The 25,525-nt window shown below is 44.6% G+C and overlaps 1 protein-coding gene and 1 long non-coding RNA gene across 2 annotated transcripts in view; one reads left to right on the top strand and one right to left on the bottom strand.

The window, feature by feature from the left end:
* Positions 1–25,525, top strand: part of LOC140716871 (collagen alpha-1(XV) chain-like) — a 327,765-nt gene that overhangs the window by 63,269 nt on the left and 238,971 nt on the right. The gene's annotated exons all lie outside the window — the stretch shown is intronic.
* LOC140716832 (uncharacterized) lies at positions 17,688–24,524 on the bottom strand. Its single transcript, XR_012096376.1, has 2 exons — positions 24,413–24,524; positions 17,688–18,665 (listed from the first exon to the last, which is right to left on the bottom strand). It is a non-coding gene; the product is annotated as an uncharacterized lncRNA (long non-coding RNA).

Below are 25,525 nucleotides of genomic sequence, written 5' to 3'. Positions count from 1 at the left end.
AAGGACACAGCACTTACTCTGCATCTGGACTTCCCTGCAGTGGCCAGCAGACTGGACCTTCTGCATTCCGCACTGTAAAGAGCAGCTAGCTAACTATTACTGGCAATGGACAGCCCAGCAAGATCCAGCACGATGTACTTTTAGGTTATGGTTAATTAGTGGTGTGGTGGTCATCCATCTTGTCCAATGATAACAGGAAAGTTTTTTGAAGTGGAAAAGCTGTCGCACTCTCTCAACCTGAGAAGTCCAGGTCCAGTGGTACAAACACGCGTCAAAAACAGGGGTCTTTCTTGTTTGCACTGGATGGCCGTGACATCTTCTGTGTCTTGTCATGTCCTTCGCTCTCCGCAGAGTGTTGCACATCTGCCTGCCTGGCCGTTTAGATTTTACTGTAGCTGTCATCCACCCAGTCCACCGGAGTGGACTTGAGCGAGGACCGGCAGGTCCCTCTCTCACCGGGATGTGAAGTTAGTTAGGCAGCCTGACGATGTTTGACCATGTTTCAATGTTCCTCAGAAGTAACATGTTTCAAATCAGTTTTTGAATTTGCCATGTTGTGATGATACTCGGGTGTTTGATTATTTGATATTATTCATTTTGTTTACCCTTCGAGTCCTTCTGAAGGGCCTCAGACTGATACGTCAACTGTACTCTTTTCCATAGATGCGACCCGGCCTGCTGAGTCCCTCCAGCATTTTGTGTGTGTTACCCCCATTTTATTGTTGTTTGTTTTAAACTGTTTCTCCATTCGTGCCTATTGTTTTTGAGACTACACAGAGTGTTTAAAGACTAAAGATTAGCTTTATTTGTCACATGTACATCAACATATGGAAACACAGTGAGATGCGTCGATGACCAACACAGTCCGAGGATGTGTTGGGGGCAGCCCACAAGCGTCACCATGCCTCTGTTGCCAACATAGCATGCCCATAACTCAGTAGCAGTAAACCAAACTGTACAACTCCGGAGTGTGGGAGGAAACCGGAGCACCCGGTTGAAACGCACACAGCCACGGGGAGAATGCAAAAACTCCCTCCAGAGAGCAACAGGATCAGTGATCACTAGTGCTGTAAAGCAACCGTGTCACCCCCTGCAGGATGTCTGAATTTTGTTCATTTCTTTTTGGTCTGCTTGCCTCTTTTCATCCGTTTAAATGCACTTACTTTGGCTGCACAGCCTGAAGATGTTTAAATATGCTAGTTATTTTATATCCTATTAACGACACAGTGGTGTAGTGGTTAGCATAATCCTACTCGAGCGCCAGTGACCCAGGTTCAATTCCCGCTGCTGTCTGTAAGGAGTTTATATGTTCTCCCCTTGACCACATGGGTTTCCTCCGAGTGTTCCAGTTTGCTCCCACAGTCCAAAGCCGTACCAGTTGATAGGTTAATTGGTCACATGGATGTAATTAGACAGCATGACCTCATTAGACCTGAAGGTGCTGTTAACCTGCTGTATCTCTGAATAAAAGATGACATAAAATAAAAGTTTGTTGATGTAAATTATTAATTGCATGGATTGCAGAAATAAGCCTCTGTTAATGTTAGCTTTGTTAGTCAGGGCATTGAGGTTAAGAACTGTGCAGAAGTGTTGCAGATCTGTAAAACCCTGGTTTAGACCGAATATTGTGTTTACTTCATTTCAGGAAGGATGTTCAAGCTTTAGAGAGGGAACAGAGGGGATTTACCAGGGTGCTGCCTGGATTAGAGAGCATGTCCTATGAGGATAGGTTGAGGGAGCTAGGACTTTTTTCACTGGAGTGAAGGAGGATGAGAGGTGATTTGATCAAGATGTATATGGTGATAAGAGGCATAGATTGAGTGGATAGCCAGAGACTCTTCCCCAGGATAGAAATGGCTAATATGAGGGGCATAATTTTATAGTGATGAGAGGATGTCAGAGGTAGGTTTTGTACACCGATAGGGGTGGGTGGATGGAAAGCCAGGGGTGCCGGTACAGGCAGATAAGAAATTCTTAGATAAGGTATATGGATGATAGAAAAATGGAGGGCAGTGTAGGGTAAATTGATCTTAGAGTAGGACCAACATCGTGGGCCGAAGGGCCTGTACTGAGCTGTTCCATTCTATATTCAAACCCATGTTCTACATGAAGGGACGTGGGAAAGCGGATTTGACGTCGGACAACAGGGTGATTGGGGCAGGACGTAGTGGGAAATTGTCCCCGGAAATCAGGTTTCCCCTGTCACTGTTTGTCTATTTGTCATTAAAGTTGATCCTTGATCTTGCTTAAAGCAAAAACTTAGAAAGAGCAGATATTCTGCCCACATTCCATCACTAATTGTGGTTTCAATGTATCTGAGGGAAGACGTATTCCTCAATGCTGATGATTCAGAGTCTAACAAATGCTTCTCTGATACCTATTTCCATTATGACATTGTATATTTATGCTTTGGAATTTGGATACTGTTGCTATAACGACGGGGGGAAACAGTGCTGAGTCTTGGATTTGGAAACTGTTGCTATAATACTCTGGGAAGCACTACGAGGCTTGGATAACACCACAGGAAACACTCCCGAGGCTTCGATTTAACTTCTGCTTCTCAGTTTGTGGGACACCGCTTCGATAGGGCCATTTTTCAGGCAGATCTTACAAATTACTTTTGGAGAATATTACTTTAAAATATGCAGCGCCGCCTTCTTCAGAGGAATGCAAACAATTCCCAGAACTGCCACAACACACTTAAATGCTTCTTTCATTTCGATTCAGTGCGGGTTGGATTGTTGACGCTGAGGGTTCGTGTCAGGATAAACTTATGGCCTGGGTTTTGTGGTCAAAGGCAAACTTGTGGAGCTCCTCACTGACCTCGGGGAAAGCTGCCGGCCAAGATTGATTCATTTATTTAACACACAGCACAGGCCCTTCGAGTCACACCGCCCTGCAACCCCCGATTTAACCCTGGCCCAATCGCGGGACAATTTACAATGACCAATTAGCCTACCAACCAGTATGGCAGTAGACTGTGGGAGGAAACTGGAGCACCCAGAGGATACCCACATGGTCACGGTGACGTACAAACCGCGATTTATTCAGAATCGGGTTTAATATCACCGGAATATGTCAGGAAATTTGCTGTTATGCTGTAGCAGTACATTGCAATACAGTATAATAAAAACTGTGAATTACAGCAAGTATATGTATGTATATTAAAAAAGTTAAATTAAATACGGGGTGGTGGGGTGGAGATACGTCTCTACCAGAGGAGGTATCAGGCGCTCCTTCCCTCTGCTAACCTGCAGGTCACCCTTAGGCAAGTTGTAGCACCTGCTTAGCCCCTCTCCCCCCCCCCCCCCACCGATCAGGGTCACCCGAAGCCACGGGAGCAGGTGGTGGATGGTCATAAGAGCAGCCGGTGCAGATCACAAGTCCTGGTTACGTGTCCCCTGACGCCAGGCAGACATCTCTGAAGAGTATTGATCATGGCTGGGGGCCCTGAAGAAGGCAATGGCAAACCACTTCTGTAGAAAAATGGGTTCATAGACCTTTCAGAAACCTGCTGCTGGAGGGAACAGAGGGACGTGGAAGATTTAGAGAGAGTACAGGGGAGACCAGGGTGCTGCCTGGATTACAGACCATTTCTTATGAGGATAGGTTGAGGAAGTTAGAGCTTTTCTCTTTGAAGTGGAGGAGAATGAGAGATGACTTGATAGAGTGTACAAGATGAGAAGAAGACTTTGTCCTAGGGTGGAAAGGGTTAAAACGATGGGGCATAATTTTAAAGTGATTGGAAGGAAGTATCGGAGGGATGTTAGAGATGAGTTCTTTACGCAGAGAGTGATGGGTGCGTGGAATAGGCTGCCAGAAGAGGTGGTTGTCACAAATACATTGCGGACATTTAAGAGGTGTTTAGATAGGCATATGGATGATAGGAAAATGGAGGGTTATGCAGGAGGGAGGGTTAGACTGTAGTTTATGAGACTGGCGTAACAGTGAGGGCAGAAGAGCCAGCACGGTGCTACAGAGCTCTATGTTCCATGCTCTGGAACATAATGCTTCCATTTAGGTGGAGGAATGTTACTTGCAGAATGGACTGACTCTTTAAGGGTTGTCCCATAAGGATCATGCTGACAGACTTACAGCGTAATACGATTCATATGGAATACAGTGCTGGGAAATGTATGATAATACATTTTGATATAAGGAGCAATAGTGCAGACTATTATCTAAATGGGGAAAAAGTTCAAACACCAGAGGTGTAGAGGGACTTAGGAGCCCTCGTGCAAGACTCCCAGAAGGTTCATTTACAGGTTGAATCAATGATAAAGAAGGCAAATGCAATGTTGGCATTTATTTCAAGGGGAATAGAATATTAAAGCAAGGAGATAATGCTGAGCCTTTATAAGACACCAGTCAGGCTGCACTTAGTGTATTGTCAACAGCTTTGGGCTCCATCTCTCAGAAAGGATGTGTTGTCATTGGAGAGATTCCAGAGGAGGTTCACGAGGATGATTCCAGAAATGAAGGGATTAACATATGAGGAGCGTTTGGCAGCTTTGGGTTCTTGTCTCACTGGAATTTAGAAGAATGCAGGAGGATCTCATTGAAACCTACTGAATGTTGAAAGGACTAGATGTGGAGAGGAAGTTTCCTGTGGTGGGGGTATCTAGAACTAGAGAGTGCAGCCTCAAAATTGAGGGGTGACCCTTTAGAACAGAGGTACAGAGGAATTTTTTTTGTGGAGTGCTCTGCCATAAAGTGCAGTGTAGGCCATGCCTGTGCGTATATTTAAGGCAGGAGTTGATTATTTCCTGATCAGTCAGCGCATCGAAGGATATGGTGAGAAGGTAGGTGTATGGGGTTGAGTGGGATCTAGGATCAGCCGTGATGGAATGGTGGAGCAGACTTGATGGGCTGAATGGCCTAATTCTGCTCCTTGTCTTATGGTCCAAAATGTGTCATTTGCATCAACAACCAAAACACCCTAGGGCATATATGTCAAACTCAAGGCCCGCGGGCCAAATCCGGCCCGCGGCGGAATTATCTTTGGCCCACGAGATAATATCTAATTACTATTAATGCTGGCCCCAGTAATCGAAGCGCCTATGGCGTATGATATGGCTAATGCTGAGTTTATTCAGGTACCAGGTTTTCAGGATTTTTAGTGTTTATTCGGCAGTCTTGCTCGGCAGTCTTCTTCATAAGAAACGGAATTTGTAAAGTGAAACACTTTGTAGTTATAGCAGAGACTGAGACACATGAGAGCAGGCTGAAAAAATGGAGGCAACGAAAGCTGCGTTCGCACACGTCCGACTGATCCGGCCCGCATGAAGCTGCATTTTGCTCAATCCGGCCCGTGACCTAAAATGAGTTTGACACCCCTGCCCTAGGGGGTTGTTCGGTGCACTCCACAAGTGTTGCCACACATTCCGGAGCCAATATGACATGCCGGCAGTGTTCAGCAGAACAACAGCAGCAAAACAAGCCCCTTTTCCACCCTCCTACCCATCCATTCAGCCACTCACACCGACAGGCCAACCCCAGCGCCAGCTGCCTCTGGGCCTCGACTCCTTTGCCCCAGTCTCTCAGACATTGAGCCCTCCAACCTCCAGTCCCTGATGCAGGGTCAGAGACATTGGGCCTCTGATCCCCAGACAAGCTGACCCATTGGACCTCGACAACTTTGCTCTTCTCCCTTGGGATTTCACACATATCTGGATATCAGCCTTGAGGACTTGCCTGTCATGGGTTTTATCCTTCAGGCCTTGACCCCAGAACTCACCAATCAAGGGTTTGACCTTTGGGTAACTATAGGATCTTTCAACATATCCACTGGAGATTGCAACACTAAAACAATCAATGTTTAATTTAGAATGATGTTACGCAAGGAATTGTAGTCTCTCCGATCTGTGAAACTCACTGTAGGACCATTAAAACCAAAACTTCATACCAACTTCTCCCAGGCAGTTAACCTGATCAACCATTCCAGTTAGTCCCTCCCCACCCCCCTCTAACTGCATGCATTGCACTGTAAACACTTCAAACCATTTTCTATAATGTTGTTTACATGCTGGTATTTTTACAGTTATGCACAATTTAACTTGTAACTTTGTTTTTTTATTTAATTACTTTATAATTACAGAATGTTGTTTATTTTGTTGCATGTCATGTCAACACACCACAGAAAATCCCTAATACATGTAAATGTTTATGGTGAATAAAGCTGATCCTTGGTCATTTCGAAATTCCTGCTTTCAATATGATTTTTAGAAACACCACAATGTTGTTTAAACAGAACACAATGACATGGGGTAATTTCCACTTTAACACCATGTTACACTTCTCTTTAGTATTCTTAACCATTGGCAAGTATGTTGGAATCTTGTAAAATTCCCTGCGTGCAATTAGATCACTGGTTCCATGTGTACGTAAAGCAGATGTTGCAAACTCCAGACAGGGCAATTAAACCTCACCGGAAAAGAACAGCAGCAACATTAAATGTAGACATAACAATTCTGAAACAATTTGATTTTCAAGTTCATGTTTGTTTATCACATGTACATTTGAAACATACAGCGAAATCCGTCGTTTGCATTAACAACCAAAAGCAGCATCCACCAGTCAGGTCAAAGAGAAAGTCAAAAAGTCAAAGTAAGCTTATTCCCAGAGTACATACACGTCACTACATACAACCCTGAGATTCCTTTTCTCTGGGCATAGTTAGCAAATCTATAGAACAGTAACCGTAAACAGGATCGATGCCTCAGGACTCACACCAGCAGGTTCAAGAACAGCTAGTTACCCCTCAACTATCAACTACCAGTGGGGATAACTTCACTCGTCCCATCACTGAAGTTTTCCCACACCCTATGGTCACACTTTCAAGGAATCTTTGTCTCATGTTCTTGATATTTATTGTTTATTTATTTATTATTATTTCATTGTATTTGCACATTGTTGGCTTCTGCACTCTGGTTGAGTGCCCCAGTTGGGAGTCTTTCATTAATTCTGTTATGCTTATTATTGTATAGATTTGTTAAGTCTGTCCACAAGAAAATGAATCTCAAGGTTGTATATGGTGAGATATAAGTACTTTCATAATAAAATTTACTTTGAACCTAATGATGTGCTGGGGCACAAAAGTAGTCACCACATATTCTGAACTAACGTAGCACGCCCCCCTTGTTCAACAGAATAACATAGAACGTAACACAGCAGAGCACCACATGCGACAAAGCAATAACAAACACAGCCCAGTCCAGAGGAAAAGCAAAGCCCTCCCCACGTTCGAGCACATCTACAAGGAGCACTGCCACAAGAAAGCAGCATCCGTCAAAGACCCACAATCCGGGCTGTGCTCTCTTCTCACTGCTATCATCAGGGAGGAGGTACAGGAGCAATGGGACCCACACCACCAGGTTCAGGAACAGTTATTACCCCTCAACCATCAGACTCCTGAACCTGTGCGGATAACTTCACTTACCTCAGCTCTGAACTGATTCCACAACCTATGCACTCACTTTCAAGGACTCTACAACTCAAACACAGTCTTATTTATTTAGTTTTTAATTATTTGAATAGTTTGTCTTACATAAAGTGTTCTGCAATCAAAGGTTTCTGTTCTAAGTGTTCCTGCATTACCTTCATGATATCCCCAAAGCTCATTTCAGCTGATTTGGCTGGAGCAGATAAACCTCCAAGCAAACTGTCTGCCTTTCTATCTATTGCACTCAGTAACACTGGCACTTCATTCTCCTTGACTATTTTGTTTTTTCCAAAATACTGCTCAATCCACACAGTGTACAACATCTAGATATCTCTTATACAATCAAACACATCTATTTTTCTTGTGTAGCCAGCAATGTCAACTTTATTTACTTATCTTACACTGCTTATGAACCCATGAATTTAAACCATTTTCTGCCTGTTTTTAACTTGACCATCTCTCCCCCCGCTGCATTTTTTAAAAATATAATTTGAACATCTTGCAGTGCTTTAACAGGAATGTAGTCGTCACGGGTTCGTTTTAAAACTTTCTCATCACCACTGTTGTATTTTGTAACTCCAATACGTGAAATAAACCCAAAGAAACACATGGAGCTGGGGATAATCTGTACTTTTAGTCTTTACTTTAGTGAGGCACAAACTTATGACAGTGGCTTAATGATGTATCCCATTCACGTACCTTTTACATACAACACGCAATGAATTATGTAAACAAAGAATGCTTAATCAACCAATATATCTACAATATTATTCAAATATTACTGAAATATTAAATACACAACAGAATCATATTTATTATCACTGGCAAGTGATGTGAAATTTGTTAACTTAGCAGCAGCAGTTCAACTCAATACATAATCTAGCAGAGAAGAAAAAATAAAATACAAATAATAAATTAACCAATTATGTATATTGAATAGATTAAAAAACATGCAAAAACAGAAATACTGTATATTTAAAAAGTGAGGTAGTGTCCAAAGATTCACTGTCCATTTAGGAATCGGATGGCAGAGGGGAAGAAGCTGTTTCTGAATCACTGAATGTGTGCCTTCAGGCTTCTGTACCTCCTACCTGATGGTAACAGTGAGAAAATGGCATGCCCTGGGTGCTGGAGGTCCTTAATAATGGACACTGCCTTTCTGAGACACCACTCCCTGAAGATGTCCTGGGTACTTTGTAGGCTAGTACCCAAGATGGAGCTAACTAGATTTATGCAGCTTCTTTCGATCCTGTGCAGTAGCCCCTCCATACCAGACAGTGACTGTCAGGACGCTGGAGCAGGGACCCAGTACAGTGCACACAGTGATATTAATTGAGTAACAGATTGGTTCAGCATGTCCCTGAACACATCATTTACCAGGGCTTGGAAGACGGCAGGGGCATTGGTGAGACCAAATGGCATGACCAGATACTTATAATGGCCTGAGGTGGTGTTGAAGGTGGTCTTCCACTCGTCCCCTTCGCAGATGCAGACAAGATGGTATGCATTACGGAGATCAAGCTCGGTGAAAACTGAGGCTCCTTGTTGTAGTTCAAATGCCAAGGTCATGAGTGGAAGAGGGCAATGGTTCTTAACAGTGACTTCATTCAGTCCCCGGTAATCAATGCATGAACGCAAGGAGCTGTCCTTCTTTTCAACGAAGTAAAAACCGGCATCAGCAGGGGAGGAAGATGGCCAGATGAAGCCTGCAGCCAGAGACTCTTGAATATACTTACTTATGGCTTCTGTTTCAGGTACAGACAGGTGGCCCCTTGGGGGAGATGTGTCAGGCAAGAGGTCAATGCACAATCATATGGATGAGGAGGCAGTAGGGAAATGGCCCAGGACTTGCTAAACACAGCCTTGAGGTCCATGTATTCAGGAGAGGTGGCACTAAGGTCCAGAAATTTCTCGGAGGGGATCTGGGCTTGGAGACAAGGGGATCTGAGCGCAGTGGGGGCAGTGGGAGTGACAGAATGGGCTCCAGCCTACGATCTTGCAACTGAGCCAGTCAATGTGGGGGTTGTGTTTAACTAACCAGGGATGGCCCAGGACAATGGGAGCTCAAGGAGAGTCAATAACATAAAGGGTTAACTGTTCATGATGATTGCCGGATAAACTGAGACTCACCGGGGCCGTGACATGGGTGATGTTAGCCAGTCTCTGACCGTTCAAGGCATTGGCCACCAATGGTGACTGGAGAGCAGATGAGGGTAGTTCTCACTGGGCAGCCAAGCTGGAATCGATAATACACCCCTCCGCACCAGAATTGACCAAGACAGAAACTGCTCACCATTGGACGCCCCACTCCAGAGAAGCAGGTATGAGTGAGTGGCGTCAAGGAGGGCCGGACAGGGGTCACGCTCACCACTACTCCTCGTCCTACTGGTGAGCACTTGGCTTTTGCTGGGCAGGTGGAGATGAAATGGTCTGGTTGGCCACAGTACAGACAGGAACGGGTGCTGATTCTCCTTTGTCTTTCAGTCGGGTGCAGTCAACCTTCATAGCTTCGGGCTGTGGAACAGGAATTGTAGATGGAGGTAAACAGCAGGGCAACATAGACTGACAAGGAGCTTGGAACTCACCCAGTGCCCCCAGGGACCCTCTGGAACCCCTCCCTCTGTGGCGCTGCTGAAGGCAAACTTCAATACGGATGGCCAAATCCACCAGGGTTTCAAAGTGGTCAGGAAGGTCCTGGGTGACCAGCTCATCTTTAATATCGTCGGAGAGGCTGTTCAGGAAGGTGTCGTACTGTGCCTCTGAGTTCCAGCCGCTGGAGGTGGCGAGGGTCCGGAACTCTATGGTGTAATCTGACACAGATCTGTGCCCCCGGTGCATGTGCAGCATTTCACGGGCAGCCTCTCTCCCATGTTTGGAGCAATCAAACACTTTTCTCATCGCCACAGAAAATAACTGAAAGCCTCCCAGATGACTGTTCCCCATTCTCTCACTCAACCAGACAGTAGGGTGATGACATAGGCTACCTCAGCTCAATCAGTTGGTTGTAATTCAAAAATGAGGGTGCACTGGGAAAGAAAAGAGCAGTAGGTACCGGGCTGACATGAGTACTTTTGTACTTTCCTGGGGGAGGCAGACAAGGCTCTTGGATAGGAGGAATGAGCGAGGACACAGAGGGCACGGCAGAAGATGCAGTCAAAGGATGTTGATGGGTGCTCTGGGACAGCTGGAGCGACTGAGTCTGGACCACAAGATCAGCTACATTGGCAGAAAGAGACTCCACTGCCCTGAACGCAGAGTCCAGCTGGTTCTGGTGTCTCCCCAGCATCACTCCATGTTGTTCCAGGACAGTTCTCAGGCAACCGTGGTCTGCTGGATCCATCCTGGCCAGATTGTACTGTCAGGACGCTGGAGCAGGGATCCAATCACAGACCCAGTACTGTGCACACAGTGGTATTAATTGAGTAACAAATCCCAAGGTGCAAACAAAGTCAGCGTCAAAGTTCAGACAGAGATCAAAACATCCAGAGAAATCCAAAAACCAGAATCGAGAAACAGGTAGACAGACAGACACAAATGCTGGAAAGGCTCAGGAAAACTCTCTGGCAACAAACAGGTGAAAACACAGGACTGAAATACACAGAGCAATAGACAGAGAGGCAGATGATAGGTGGAGCACACTGAGACCCAGGTGGCAGCAAAACAGGTAATAATGAGAAACAGAAGAGAGACGGAGTACTCAGTGATACAGGGGCCGGAGTAGAGCAGGAGCGGGGACAGGAGCACATGGCAATACAAAACCACAGACTGACAGCTAGAGGGAAACACACAAAAAGACAAGAGTTCAACTGGAGGTACAGACAGTGATGTAGCCTGTCAGAATGCTCTCCATGGTACAATTACAGAAGTCCTCATCTCTGTTCTAAAGGGACGTCCTTTTATTCTGAGGCTGTGCCCTCTGGTCCTGGACTCCCCCACTATGGGGGAAACATCCTCTCTGCATCCACTCTCTCTAGGCCATTCAATATTGGATAGGTTTCAGTGAGATCTCCCTCATTCTTCTGAATCCCAGCAAGTACAGGCCGAGAGTTCTTAAATCTTCCTCGTGCTTTACTCCTTTCATTCCCGGGATCATTCTTGTGCTGGAGTTAGGTTTCCGATAGTGAGGTGTTAATTAATATATGCTCCACAATATTGTGCTGGGGAGGAAGTTGCACAGTAAATCAGATCCATGCTGAGGAACAATCAGGAGAGTCAGCTGTGGATTCAAAATACTGTTGAAGAACTTGGCCACATAAATGGAGCTGCATAGGCGGGAAAGAAATTGAATGACGATAGAATTATGCTATAAAAGTTACCAAGGTTTGCAACAAATCACTGATTTTGTGCTCTAAATTAGCTGACTAGCATTAACAATATTGTCGTTGTACTAATATTGTAATGTAACGCGGGGGTTTCCTCCGGGTGTTCTGGTTTCCTCCCAGATTCCAAGGATGCGGTGAGGGTTAGTGAGTTGTGGGCATGCTGCATTTGTGCCAGAGGCACGGTAACACTTGCAAGTCGCTCAGTATAATCCTTGCTGATTTGATTTGACACAACAATGCATTTCAAAGTTCAAAGTAAAATTTATTATCAGAGCACATACATGTCACCACATAATATTCTTTTTCTGCAGGCATACTTAGCAGATCTATAGAAGACAGTAACTATAGACATTGGGAACTGTTAACTGTAAACAAACTGCAAATGCTGATATAAATAAATCACAATAAATAACGAGCATGAAATAACAACATAACAGAGTCTTAAGATGAATGTAGCTATCTCCTTTTGTTCGAAAGTCTGCTGGCTGAGGAGTAGTAACTATTCTTGAACCTGGTGGTGTGAGTCCTGAGGCCAGCCTGGCCTGGGTGGTGAGGATCTTTGGTGCTGAATGCTGCTTTACTACGGTAAACTTCCATGCAGATGTTACATGTACGTTCTGATGTAAAAAGTAAAGCTGATCTTTAATCTTTATAAAGTAAAGGAGCCTTCAGAAAACTGACAGTCTGAAATAAACAAAGAGCTACTGGGCATACATAGTATTTCAGATTGATGTATTTTCATTTCAAATAATACTTACTTTTCCTACAGAACTGTGCAAAAGTCTTAGATGTATATATCTGTATATATGCTGCCAAGAAGCAACAAATTCCATGACCTACGTCAGTGATAATAAACCATTATTCTGATTCACATATTTATATTGAGGTGAAATATTTAGGGGAACCTGAGAGAGTACCTTTAACTTCTTCCCACAGAGGGTGCTGAGGCTGTAGGATTGCCCGGCTGCTGCGCTCCGTCTCTCTGAGCTTCACGGCAGCTTGTCCTGCTGTGCGATGAACTGAGACCGAGGCTTTCGGCCTACTCTGGCTGCTCTTGGGATTCAGGCCTATGGACTCAATTTGGTTAGGAATGCTGTGGCTTGCTTCTATTGTTTGCATGGTTTGTGCTTTTTTTTCCTCTTTCCCTGCGCATTTTGTGTTGTTCTTTTTAATTTGGATTCTTTTGGGTTTCTTGTTTTGCAGCTGCCTGTAAACAGACAAATCTCAAGGTTATATGATCTGTACATACTTTGAGAAAAAATGTACTTTGAAGCCTTTGGTGTGAATGGAACGAGCTGCCAGTAGAAGTGGTGCAGGTTTGATTTCAATGCTTAAGAGAAACTTGGATAGGTACATTGATGAGAGGTGTATCGAGGGTTATGGTCCAGGGGCAGGGCATAGAAAAGTAGGCCACAGATACAGGCCCTTCAGCCTATCTAGTTCATGCTAAACCATTTAAACTGCCTACTCGCATCAACCTGCACTGGAACCATTGCTCTCCGTACTCCTACTATCCATGTACCTATCCAAATTTCTCTTAAACATTGAAATCGAGCTTGCATGCACCACTTGTACTGGCAGCTCGATCCACACTCTCACTACCCTCTCAGTGAAGAAGTTTCCCCTCATGTTCCACTTAAGCTTCTCACCTTTCACCATTAACCCATAACATCTAGTTGTAGTCCCACCCAACCTCAGTGGAAAAAGCCTGGTTGTATTTACCTTATCTATACCCCTCATATCCATCAAATCTCCACTCAATCTTCTATGTTCTAGGAAATAAGTCTTAACCTATTCAATCTTTCCTTATGACTCAGGTCCTTCAGTTCCGGCAACATCCTCCTAAATTTTCTGTGCACTCTTTCAACCTTGTTTCCAGCTTTCCCGTAGGTAGGTGACCAAAACTGCACACAGTACTCCAAATTACGTCTCACCAACACCTTATACAACTTCAACATAACATCTCATCTCCTGTGCTCAATACTTTAATTTATGAAGGCCAGTGTGCCAAAAGCTGTCTTTACAACCCTCTCTCCATGCGATGCCATTTTCAACAAATGATGGACCTGTATTCCCAGATCCCTTTGTTCTAGTGCACTCCTCAGTGCTCTACCAGTCACTGTGTAGGTCAGTGGGAGAACAGCACGGACTAAATGGGCCGAAGATCCTGCTTCTGTGTTGTAGTTCTCCATGACTCCAAATCTTCATGAATCTGCTTACTCACTCTCTCTTTTTGCCCGTTACACCGCTGGTGCTTATGGCATCGATGAAGGTTCTCCACCTCTGGCTGTGTTCATGACTTCCTTCATCGTATCAGTCGCTTCCAACTTTGCTTACACTGCGAGCTTCATGGAAACGAGCAATTTCGTTGCACCTTGGTGGATTTGACAACAAACTAATCTCTTCTAGATTGATGGGGTCGGCTGAGGGTCTACAAGCTTTTAAAGGTGACTGGGAGAGCAGAATGGATCTCAGTTTACAGCTTGCCAAAGCTCACCCTCTAAGTGAGAGGTCACAGGTTAAGGGTGAAAGGTGAAAAGTTTAAGGGGAACATGAGCAGAAAACTTCTTCACTCAGAGGGTGGTGGGAGTGTGGAATGAGCTACCAGCGCATATGGTGCATGCGAGTTTGACTTCAATGTGTAAGAGAAATTTGGATAGGTACATAGATGATAGGGGGTCTGTAGTATCTGGAGTTTAGAGAATGAGGGGGGATCTCATTGAAACCTATCAATAGAGTGGATGTAGAGTGGACGTTTCCAACAGTGGGGAAGTCTAGGACCAGAAGGTACACCCTCAGAGTAGAGATCCATACCTTTTAGGCCAGAAATGAGGAGAAATTTCTTTAGCCAAAGTTTGGTGAATCTATGGAATTCTTTGCTGAGGATGGCTGTGGAGCCAAATCGTTCGGTATATTTAAAGTGGATGCTGATAGGTTCTTGAATAGTAAGGGTGTCAAATGTTATGTGGAGAAGGCAGGAGAATGGGGCTGAGAAGGAAAATAAATCAACCGTAATGGGCAGGCCAAATTCTGCTCCTATGTCTTATGATCGAATTACACCTGTATTGCAATTTCTTCTCATCTGAAGCCCATTTTCCCATTGAATCCCATGTTATCAGCAGATATACATTTCCATGGGATGTTTTTCCCTCCATATTAAACTCTTTTATCAGTCATGAAAACACAAATTGTCATAATTTAAGGCCAAGACCGACATTAGACTCAGAGGACACAAGAGGCTGCGGTCGTTGGAGTAAAGAGCAACCAATAATCTGCTGGTGGAAGTCAGCTGCATGTGTGGGAGGAAGGGAATCATTGTTCCTGATGCGGAGTTGCAACCCGAATCATCAACAATTTCTTCCCTCCCACAGACGCTCTCGACTCAGAGTCCCTCCAGCAGAGTGTTGGGCTGGGGAGGGGAGAGACGAGGCTTTTAGAGAAGAAACAAGCTTTGTCTGTTTATGCATTTTAGACACTCAGTTCTGAAAGGCAGTCAGATCTGGACATGACTCTGCATTGATCAGATTGACGGTCCTTCACCACTTCCTTTCCAGTCAGCTGACATGACAACAGGCGCCTTGGGACACAGCACTGACGCCACCTTCATCTCAAAGCAGTTCTTCCAGCCTCACGGATGAAGTGTGGATGCTAGGGAAAAGGATGTGATTCGAGGATCAGGGACCATGGGAGAAGGATAAAAGGAGATCAGGAAGCAATGTGGAAGTGCTGACTTAGTGTGATGTAGAGTTAAGGTCAAGGATTACTTTAATGAACCACAGTGAGAGTGTGCCGTGTGTCACCTCAGATAAGTCATGGCTACATAGAACAGTACAACCCAGTGCGGGCCCATCAGCCCATCATGCTGTGCCACAATCAGTCCCACTGACGACAACATATTGGAAATCCAAGCAGCTGTCAATCAGAGTCTCCCTCAAGTGGTGTTGAAGATGAACTAGGAATGAAGTGGTTTAAAACCGCTTTCCATAAATCAGAACTTGACTCTGTTTTGTGTTGCGATAAAATGAGTCCCAGGCCTTGTGTACAGATACATGGGGACTTTGATCCAGTACAGGTCAGCTTAAAATCAGACAGGTCTCACACCAGGATGGAGTGGGTTAAAATCAGACAGGTGTCTCACACCAGGATGGAGTGGGTTAAAATCAGGTGTCTCACACCGGGATGGAGTGGGTTAAAATCAGGTGTCTCACACCGGGATGGAGTGGGTTAAAATCCGACAGGTGTCTCACACCGGGATGGAGTGGGTTAAAATCAGGTGTCTCACACCGGGATTGAGTGGGTTAAAATCAGACAGGTGTCTCACACCGGGATGGAGTGGGTTAAAATCAGACAGGTGTCTCACACCAGGATGGAGTGGGTTAAAATCAGACAGGACTCACACCAGGATGGAGTGGGTTAAAATCAGGTGTCTCACACCAGGATAGAGTGGGGTAAAATCAGGTGTCTCACACCGGGATGGAGTGGGTTAAAATAAGACAGGTGTCTCACACCAGGATGGAGTGGGTTAAAATCAGGTGTCTCACACCAGGATAGAGTAGGTCAAAATCAGGTGTCTCACACCGGGATGGAGTAGGTCAAAATCAGGTGTCTCACACCGGGATGGAGTGGGTTAAAATCAGATGTCTCACACCAGGATAGAGTAGGTCAAAATCAGGTGTCTCACACCGGGATGGAGTGGGTTAAAATAAGACAGGTGTCTCACACCAGGATGGAGTGGGTTAAAATCTGACAGGTCTCACACCAGGATGGAGTGGGTTAAAATCGGGTGTCTCACACCGGGATGGAGTGGGTTAAAATCAGACAGGTGTCTCACACCAGGATAGAGTAGGTCAAAATCAGGTGTCTCACACCGGGATGGAGTGGGTTAAAATCAGGTGTCTCACACCGGGATGGAGTGGGTTAAAATCAGGTGTCTCACACCAGGGTGGAGTGGGTTAAAATCAGGTGTCTCACACCGGGATGGAATGGGTTAAAATCAGACAGGTCTCACACCAGGATGGAGTGATCACAATACGATTGAGTTCAAATGGAAATTTGATAGGGAGTAGCAGTATTTCAGTGCAGTGAAGGAAATTACAGTGGTTGGCCAAATAAATTGGAAGGAGATGCTGACAGGGATATCAGCAGAGCAGCAATGGAGTGAGTTTCTGGGAAAATGAGGAAGTTGCAGAATACATGTATTCCAAAAACAAAGAAATACTGAAATGGCAAAATAGTACAACCATGGATGATGAGGGAAGTTAAAGCTAATGTAAAAACAAAAGAGAGGGCATATAACAAAGCATAAATTAGCAAGAAGACAGATGATTGTGATGTTTTTAAAAACCTACAGAGAGCAACTAAAAGATTCAATAGAAGAGAAAAGATGAAATATGAAAGCAAGCTAGCAAACAATATCAAAAGTAGATAGTAGTTGTTCTTTCAAGTACGTAAAAAATTAAAGAGAGATGAGAGTGGATATAGGACTGCTAAAAAATAAGGCTGGATAAATAAAGTAGGGGAACAAGGAAATGGTAGATGAACTAAATGAGTATTTTGCTTCAGTCTTCACTGTGGAAGACACTAGCAGTGTGGCAGGTGTTCAGTGGTGTGAAGGAAGAGAAGTGGGTGCAGTTACTGTTACAAGGGAGAAGGTGCTCAAGAAGTTGAAAGACCAAAAGGTACATAAGTCACTTGTACCAGATGAACTGCACCCTAGGGTTCTGAAGGAGGTAGCTTTAGAGATTGTGGTGGCATTAGAAATGATCTTCCAAAAACCATTGGACTCTGGCATGGTGCCAGAAGACTGGAAAATTGCAAATGTCACTCCACTCTTTAAGAAAGGAGGAAGACAGCAGAAAGGAATTTATAGACCAGTTAGCCTGACCTTGTTGTGGTTACTTGAAATGACTTGGAGACACAGACAATTCTTCAAGAAAAGTAAACCTTTATTTGCAAACAAAGGCTGAGGCAATCAATGAACTTGTCACCGAAAGCCCACCGAGCTCCAGTGAACAGCATTCTTTATAGTAATTTCTTATCTCAGTTACATTTCGGTTTTATTAGCATACCCAATCAATTTTTAGTTGCATATCATCTATATATGAATTAATTAATCGCTTTTGCCTAGCCCGCGGTACGTCACCATTGTTTTTCACCCGTTCGCATTGGGGCCTTATTCGTGGCCAAGATTATGTTTTTCAGACAACCTCCCTCACATTACATTCCTGCTCGCAGCATCCTGTCCGCCACCGTTATCTCGTACTAAACAAAGGCTGAGTGTAATACATGGGATACATCGCAGCTAATGGTGTTGCAAAACAAGCAGGTGTACTGTAAGTGCCATAATATGCAGCTAAGAGAGTACAAAGTATCTAGTGAAAACAACACATAACAAAATGTGCCTAGTAAAATAATACATATTAATATTCGGTACCTAGAAGTGATTACATAGTATAGTAAATAGCTAATACATAGTGATTATAGTTCAGGTATATATAATGATTATATCAGGTATATTTCTCAATATAATCCCCCCTTTGAGACCCACAGGGTCTCACACAGAAAGAGAACACTCAGAGGCTGTGCACCAAAGCCAAAATAAAGTCCAGCATTTTAATCCCAAATTTGGGTCAACTACAATTTCCATACTCGGAGCTCAAAATGATCTCTCTCTGTTATCCTAGGCTGTTGAGCCAAAAACCTGTCCCTCCGTAGCTGAGACAGGAAAAAAGACTCAGACACCCTTACAGACTAGTGTCCACATTATTAACACCTTCCAGTCCGCTTGATGCATCGTGCAGACTGTAACAGTACATCATCGGCTTTTCTCCTTGTCTAGGGTCAGATTCAACAATTTCCAGGAGCATCGGGAATTGTTTTGCTGTCGCACGCATTATCAAAGTCTTGAGACATGGAAAAAAAACAGCACAGAATAAATGCACAACTTATCAGCACAATGCCTGCAGTCATTGCCAATTTAATCAGCCACGCACCCCATCCCCCTAGTTTGCTTTCTAACCAGTCAAACCACTGATGCCCAAATCCTGCATTCTGTTTGACCTCCTTCCGCAGATCCTTTAATTTATTCATTGCTCTGGTGAAAGACCCTTCTGGGCTAGTATTGTTCGGTATGAAAGTGCAGCATTGATCTCCAAACATCACACACACACCCCCTTTTTCTGCCAAAAGCCAATCCAGTACCTGTCTGTTTTGCCACGCCATCCTGCTAGTTGCATCCAGCTGTTACCCTAAGGCCTCCAGTGCATCATCAGTGTAGTTGATGAATCTCTGTTGATTGTAGTATATATAATTTATCCATTCAACATTTTTGCTTACCCCTATCACAGGTATGATAGCTTCCCAGTGAGCATCTCATGTGGTGTCAGGCATGTCACTCGATTAGTTTGCATGCGGTAACTCATCAATGCTAACGGTAAAATATCGACCCAATTAAGTTTAGTGTCTGCACAAATTTTGTTTAGTTTGGCCTTCAGAGTGCCATTGATTCTTTCCACCATGCCCTGTGACTGTGGGTGGTACACACATCCAAACCTTTGTTTTATTCTCAGTACTTGTAATACCAATTTGACCACTTTTTGGATGAAGGCCGAACCATTGTCCGAGCTAATCTCCGAAGGTATTCCAAACCTTGGGATCACTTCATTTGTCAGGAACCTTACCACTGTTCCTGCCCCTTGATCCTTCGAGGGTATTGCCTCTACCCATCTGCTGAACCTGTCAATTACCACCAGAATGTATCTTTTCCCTCTTACCATCTTTATCATATCTACGTAGTCGATCACCAGATGTCGAAATGGTCCTTCAGGCACGGGTATGTGACCTATTGGGGTTGCAATCCCCCTTCGAACATTATTCTGTGCACAAACCTCACACTGTGCTAAAATATAGTCTACCGAAGCCTGTAAGTAAGGCGACCAGAAACCATCCTTTTTTATTTTCCTTATTACTTCCCCCCTTGCACAATGGTCCACTCCATGTGCTTCTGAAATTAGGATAGTCAACAAAGGAGTAGGAGCTACCCACAAACCATCCTCTGTGCTCCACAGGCCTTCTGAGTTCTGCTTGCCCCCCCCCCCCCCCCCGTCGCCTCCACATTGTCTGTTCTGCCAACGTTGCCCTACCTGGCATTTCAACCAGGTCCTCTATCATGGGTTCTGGCTCTAGGCTTACCTGGGGTGCAATAATAACTGATGTACACCCAGACGCTTTCCTGGTTGCTTTGCTTTTCCTGTGCCTGTCTCTTGTGTTAGAACCGCTGTGACATAACCCTCCTGTCGGTTGGAATCATACAAATGAAAAACCTTCTCGTAGTCAGGCAAAGCTGGTGCTGACTGCAATTCCTGCTTATTGAAAGCTATCTCTGCCTCTCCATTCCACTGTAAGCCGTTCTTCAAATTTGTATGTCCTGCTTCTTTCATTATCTTTCTCAAAGGTGCCACAATCTCAGCATATTCTCCTATCCAATCTGAGCTGTACCCTGCCATTCCCAAAAACGTCATCATCCGCCCTACTGTTTGGGGCTTTGCAGCCTTCGTTATTGCCTCCATCTGATTCAGCGTTACTGCCTTTACGCCTTTAGATACCATCCTTCCTAAATATTCCACCTGCTGCTTACAAAATTGCAGCTTTTTCTTAGATACTTTATGCCCTCCATACACCAGTTTCTCTAAAAGTATCACAGTGTCCCGTTCACACTGCTCTTCACTTTCAGAGCAAATCAACAAATCATCCACATACTGTATCAGTGGACTAAATGAAATGCCATCCAAATCTTCCTTCAATACTTTATTAAAAACATGTGGTGAATGCTTAAATCCTTGTGGCATTCTAGTGTAGGTGTACTGGTTGCCTCTGTATGTAAATGCAAACAAATACTGACACTGTTCGGCTAGGGGAATGCTGAAGAAAGCCGAACACAAATCAATTACTGAAAAGTAGCTTGCTTCTGGCGGGATATTAGTCAGCAGTGTGTGTGGATTCGGGACCACTGCTGCCACATCCTCCACTACCTCATTCACTGCTCGTAAGTCATGCACCAGTCTCCATTTAGACCTGTCCGCTTTTGGGACAGGCAACAGCGGAGTATTGCAGGGGCTGTTTACTCTCTTATGCACTCCTGCCGCTAACAGTCCCTGTATTGTCGGCGCTATACCTTCCTCTGCTTCCGGTCTTAAGGGATATTGTGGTCTTCTAGGTGGAACTGCTCCTTTCTTTAACCTTACCTCCACCGGACTGGCTGTTTCTATTTTCCCACGTCCGTGTCATGTTGCGACCACAGAATAGATGGCAACTTGTCCAATATTTTATTTTTCTGCCGACCCCTTGCCTGCCCCAACAACGGCATGTGTGGCTGAGGAGTTACTTCAACTTCCTTCATAGTTCCTGTAACATCTATGTTTACCCCTATTTTAATGTAGTTGTTGTCTCCGGATATCCATACCTCAGGCATAACCTTTCTCCAAACCGTTACAGTGCTTACCTGCTTTACCATGGGTCCTAGGTCTTTAGACTGGTATCCCTCATTTACCAGCAAGGTTATGTGGGGTACAGCTTCCGGTATCCTGTACCATTCTTTCAAGAAGGTATTCCACCTGACTTGCAGGGCTGCCCCCTGCTTCCCAATTACTATGGCTTCCCCTTTTAGGTGTTGTCGAATATCTGTCCTCATGTTCCATCTCCTCTCTACCTCCTTATTCTGAGCCTCATCGAAAATTACAGTACAATGTAACTCAGATTTGGGCGCTACAGCCTCAGGTAATATGGCCTGCACGCCCTGTTTCCACTTTTCCCAGGTATCCCAGATCTGATCTTCTATGTCCCCCATCCAAAAAACATTGGCTCTCTTATCTTCTCGCACTATCAATTGAGCCCCTGCTCTTTCCACACTTAACCCATTTCTGGTGCATTCTAATTTTAATTCCAGTTTCAATAAAGCATCTCTGCCTAACAAATTAATCGGAGTTCCTTTAGATACTAGTACTGGTAAGACAATTCCTTTATTTCCCATTTTCAAATGCACTGGAGCCGTGCACTGTGTCAACTGTGTTTTCCCCGAGAACCCTACCGTCTTAATAAATTTTCCTGACATGGGAAGGTGAAGGGCATACTGTGGCTGTACACAAGTGTATGTGGCTCCAGTATCTGTCATCATTGGTGTCAGTTACCCTTCTAACATAACCTGAACCATAGGTTCCTCCTCTGCCTCCCTCGTTATCATTGGGTAATGTCCCTTCCCACTCGAGTTCTCGGGGCACCCCTAATACCTTGCATAGGGGTTTACAGGTCCGCTCGGACCCCCAGGAGCCGGCATGTGGCCAAACTGTGGCTCCCTTGCCATCGGCTCCTGCTGATATGAGACAGGCCATGGTTTAAATGGGCAGTCTTTCTTCATGTGTCCAGGCTGGCTGCATCCCCAGCACAATCACAATCTTTCTGCCTCTCTTTTCCCCCTGTCTCCTCTCTAATCCTCTTTGCCCATAACTCCTCTGCCCCCCTCCTTGGGAGTTCCAGTCCTGTCTGGGCTGTTGCTTAACTCTACTCTGTCCCCAATAGGGCATCTGTGGAAATGTTCCGCCGGAGACATTCATTATTGGCATGGGGTTTTCTGGCCTTTGACTGACAGAATGACCGGTTCCTCCATCTAATGGTGTAATGGCTGTACTCACACTAGTGATGGCTGGCAGCTGTCTCCCCAATATTTCTCCACTGCGTGGACTACGTGATCACTGAATGCTTGTGGGGTCAGTGATGACAGCCCAACCACCTCCTCCAATTTAGACTTGACCGGTGGAGGCATTGCATCCAAAATGCTCTGTCGGAACAGTGAGTTCAGAAACAAGTTATTTTCCACCTCTTGCTCGGTCTCCAGTCTCCACTTTTTCAACTGGTTTTCTACATAGGCTGTTGGGATTTCAGTGTCTCCCAGTAGTTCCCCCTTTAAGGCTTTGGGGTCTACTCTGGGTGGATAAAGCTTCCTGAGGGCCTGCCATACCCTCTGTCTCACTGGATCAAAATTGGCCCCATCAGTCTGTGGACTGTCCACATTCTGTAAGCCAGCCATCTCCATCAGTTCTTTCAACTTGGAAGTTCCCATCAATCTTATCAGCAGTGCCTTCAAATCTCCCATAGCCAACAATCGTCCCGTTGTTTCCTCCTCAAAGGCTCTAATCCACTTTCCTGCCCCCTCGTGCAGACTACGCAGAGTATTTTTCAGCCCTTCCAGGTCCTGGGATCCCCAAGGGATATACTGTACTTGTCCCGATCCTTTTACCAGCAGTGGCAGCATTTCCTTCTCTCCGTTCCATGTAATCAAGCTTCCTTCCTCACTTGGTTCTTTATCTATCTCTGGCCCTAGTACTACTGGCTGCCACTCATACCTTCCTGGGGTATACCTTCTTCCTTGCTCCTTCTCCACTCTAGTCCCCTCTTCCATCTCCAATATCTGCTTCTCTGTCCTCTCTCATATTTCCTCCAAACTCTCGTCTCCTACCTTCCTCCAACTTCCTCTCAACTCACTCCATTCTTGCTGTCTAGATGATTCCTGTTCTCTTCTAGTCTGTCTGTCTCTACAGTATAACCAATACTCCTCATAATCCCTCTTCTCTCTCAGCTGCTGTAGCCTTTCCACTTCTCTTTCCATCTCCCTTCTTTCCTGTTCTATCTTTATCTTTTCTCCCTCTATCTCATTCTATATCGCCGCTTTTTTCCTTCTCGTATTGTTTTTTTCCTCCTCATTATCCCAAACTTGGACTTCTCCCTGCATGTTTACTGTTCCCGTCAGCAGAGGGCACTGCTTAGGGGTTCCTTCCTCATTATAGGAAGGGGGTTTTTCTGTTTCTTTCGCATCCGGGTACGGAGCCGAAGCCAGCTTCTCGCCGTACCCTCCTCTCTCTCTAACAGGCTGTTTTTCCAGCACCTTAGTGTCCTCCTCGCTTGTAATCAATATTCTACCTGTCCTCCTCAGCCTTTCTCCCTCCGTTCTGAAGAGTTTTAGCACTTCCATTTCTTGTTCTCTTTTTTGCCCTCTTTTCTTAGATTTATCTTTTAGTTTGTAATTTTTTAATTAGTCCCTCCATTTCTTCGCACAAACTTACATCAAACGTTCCTTCTCTTGGCCACTTTGTGACCAGGTTTTTGGTTCTCTTTTCCCATTTTTCTGAAGTTTTTGTGATCTCATATTTAATTAACGGGAATTTTTTGCTCAGAATCTCTACTGCCGTTCCTTCACCTGTCGTGTTATTCTCTCTTTTTAAGGTATTTCAGAGATACACAGTTTGTTTACTGGATAATATTATTTACTCTAATTCTATGCCTAGTCTATTCTGTTCTGCCCGTGCAGACCTCTATTCGGTACCCACAGAACTTGCTCTTTGCACCTCGTCTGTTCAGACCCTTATCTCTTAAGGCGGTATCCACGAGGATTTTCTATTCTAATTCTATTCTACTTTTCCTTACCCTGCCCGTGCAGCCCTTCGCTCTGTGCGAAGCGGTATCCACAGGGATTTACTCTACTTTTCCTTACCCTGCCCGTGCAGCCCTTCGCTCTGTGCGAAGCGGTATCCACAGGGATTTACCAACACCACGTGGAATTTTTCTTAACTTAACTTCTTATTAACTTATTTGTACTTACCCTCACTGCAGTGTTCTTGATCAATCCTCTGAGCCTCCTCTGTTAACCCCCAATTCTGCCAGATTCTTTGGACCGGAGAGACCCTTCGGCAGTGGTTCCACACTTCTGAGACTCCAAGATCTCCCCAAAGCCAACAGAATTCTTAGTCCAAATTGTCACAAAAAGCGCTTACCTTTTGTTTGGGTGCACCCTTAATTCTGTTAGACTTATGGGGGTCCCTAGAGGACTGGGAAGCGTCCCCAATCTGCCGTTTCATTTCCGCGGGTCTCTTTCCGACCCTGCTCGCGGTCGCCAATTTTGTCGTGGTTACTTGAAATGACTTGGAGACACAGACAATTCTTCAAGAAAAGTAAACCTTTATTTGCAAACAAAGGCTGAGGCAATCAATGAACTTGTCACCGAAAGCCCACCGAGCTCCGGTGTACAGCATTCTTTATAGTAATTTCTTATCTCAGTTACATTTCGGTTTTATTAGCATACCCAATCAAGTTTTAGTTGCATATCATCTATATATGAATTAATTAATCGCTCTTGCCTACCCCGCGGTACGTCACCATTGTTTTTCACCCGTTCGCATTGGGGCCTTATTCGTGGCCAAGATGATGTTTTTCAGACAACCTCCCTCACATTACATTCCTGCTCGCAGCATCCTGTCCGCCACCGTTATCTCGTACTAAACAAAGGCTGAGTGTAATACATGGGATACATCGCAGCTAATGGTGTTGCAAAACAAGCAGGTGGACTGTAAGTGCCATAATATGCAGCTAAGAGAGTACAAAGTATCTAGTGAAAACAACTCATAACAAAATGTGCCTAGTAAAATAATACATATTAATATTCGGTACCTAGAAGTGATTACATAGTGTAGTAAATAGCTAATACATAGTGATTATAGTTCAGGTATATATAATGATTATATCAGGTATATTTCTCAATAACCTCAGTGGTTGAGAAGATGTTAGAGTAAATTGTTAAGGATGAGGTGATGGAATACTTGGTGACACAGGACAAGATAGGACAAAGTCAGCATGGTTTCCTTCAGGGAAAATCCTGCCTGATGAACCTGTTGGAATTCTTTGAGAAGATTACAAGTAGAATAGATAAAGGAGATGT

This window comes from Hemitrygon akajei, chromosome 1 (genome assembly GCF_048418815.1).
Source record: "Hemitrygon akajei chromosome 1, sHemAka1.3, whole genome shotgun sequence".
In the NCBI taxonomy this organism is placed as follows: Eukaryota; Metazoa; Chordata; class Chondrichthyes; order Myliobatiformes; family Dasyatidae; genus Hemitrygon; species Hemitrygon akajei.
The sequence above is the reverse complement of the archived record's forward strand: the minus strand, read 5'-3'. Positions and strand labels throughout refer to the sequence as shown.